Below are 2,064 nucleotides of genomic sequence, written 5' to 3' on the forward strand. Positions count from 1 at the left end.
TAAACTGAAACACGTTCTTCTATTTGTTTTGTATTTCATTTGAATAAACCCTGTTTGATATGTAGAAAGCAGAGGAAGGGAAGCGCTACTAAGGTACACAAGAGTACATTTTGGTAGACAGAAGTTGGTCTTTGGTAAAAGGGGTGAATTGGTCATCAAAAAGAAAGGAGGACCAAAGGCCCTCTTCTTATGATGAATTAAAATGCCTTTATTTGTAAGGCATGCTCAATAGAAACAAAAGTTTTAAAACCCGACGCGTTTCGGCTGCATGGACTTCGTCAGGGAGTACAAAGAAATAATACAGTGTCCTCTTTTGAACAATCGGAAAAGCTGTTGGAAAAGCTGTTCAAAAGAGGACATTGTATTATTTCTTTGTACTCCCTGACGAAGGCCATGCAGCCGAAACGCGTGGGGTTTAAAAAAAAAGTTGTTTCTATTGAACATGCCATACAAATAAAAGCATTTTAATACATTTTATGAAGAGGGCCTTTGGTCCTCCTTTCTTCCTGTTTGATATGTCTGGTAAGACCTTTTCCATTCTATTGCTTATAAGCTTTGTTCTTATTTTATTGTCACAATTTATTAAACTTGTTGGTCCACAATCAGCAGGGGAATCTTCAGATTGTCCTGGTTTTAATACAATTGAAATAACAGTTTGGTACATGGAACTAGGAAGTACTGATTTTGATTTGGGTGACATGTGTGGTCATTTGCGTAAATAGGGGTGGCTACTTTGTCACCAAAATGTTGAATATAATTCTATGGGAAAGCCATCCATTCCTGGTGCTTTTCTCCATGTGAACATTTTAACAGTATATATTATTTCTTATGTCTTGTCTGTTAATGAACAAAATAATCACCTATAGATTTCATTCATTTGGACTTAACATAATTCAACAAAGAAATATTCCATTCTATTGTTTTGAAAATACATTTTCCTTTTGTTTCTTAGGACCTGCCTAAACAAATGAGTAATGGATTTATTTTTGAGGGTGTCTATTCAATGTATTAAAATAGACACCCACCCACATCTGCACACCACTCCTACCACTCTTCCCTGCACAGGAGGTATTCAAAGCCATATGAAGGGAAGAATGTGGTAAAAATGGGCCAAATAAAATTTCAAGCAAAATACCGTAAATCCTACGTGAAAGCAGTATTGTAGTGTATTTGAGGTTTAAAAGGCTTCGGAAGTTTGTAATTTCCACTTATAGTAGACATTTCAGACTGTATTTTCCCTTATGAAAAATCTATCAACCCCTTAAAAAAATGTCCATTAATTATAACCCACTTAATAACTCACATTTCCTGTTGCTGCAGGATTATCTTCCAGCTGTAGCAAAGTGGCTCAAATTAAGATCCTACATCTGTACCTACTGTAAAATATTGTGGTGGACCTTTGATGTTGTGGGCCTATTTTGCTTTCACTGGTCCTGGGACCAAAAAAACCTGGTTGGCGCTGGCAGGAGGCTGAAACTTGGCTGCAAGTGTATCTTCCAGCACGACCATAACCCCAAGCACCCGTCAAAATTCACAAAAAAATTTTTTTAATAGGCCACAAAATCAACTTTTTGCAGTGGCCATCTGTCTCCGGACTCAGTCCCGTGTAACTGGTTTGAAATGGCTAGCTAGCCAGCGGTGCGCTCTAGTAACGTTTCAATCGGTGACATCCCTTACTCTGAGACCTCGAAGTAGTTGTTTCCCCTTGGCTCTGCAAAGGCTGTGGCTATCATGGAGCTGTGGCAATCGTGGAGCGATGGCTAACGATGCTTCGAGGGTGACTGTTGCCGGTGTGTGCTAGAGGACCAGGTTCAAGCCTTGGTTGCGATGAGAAGAGGGACAGGAGCAGTACTGTTACGTAGTTCAGCATTTTTACAATTGATTTGATAGTCTCTTCATCTGTTGCATATGGTGGCGTACAGGCCTTCTTGTTAATGTCATTTGAGATGCTCCTGCAGTCAAAGCAGCCCAGGAAACCCTCATTGGGCTCCCGTCTGTATGCTGCCCTCTCAAGGGCCTTCTGCTGTGGTGGCAAGAAGAGCACCAAAGCAGTAAATGACAGCA

Source organism: Oncorhynchus kisutch, linkage group LG3 (genome assembly GCF_002021735.2).
Source record: "Oncorhynchus kisutch isolate 150728-3 linkage group LG3, Okis_V2, whole genome shotgun sequence".
NCBI lineage: Eukaryota > Metazoa > Chordata > Actinopteri > Salmoniformes > Salmonidae > Oncorhynchus > Oncorhynchus kisutch.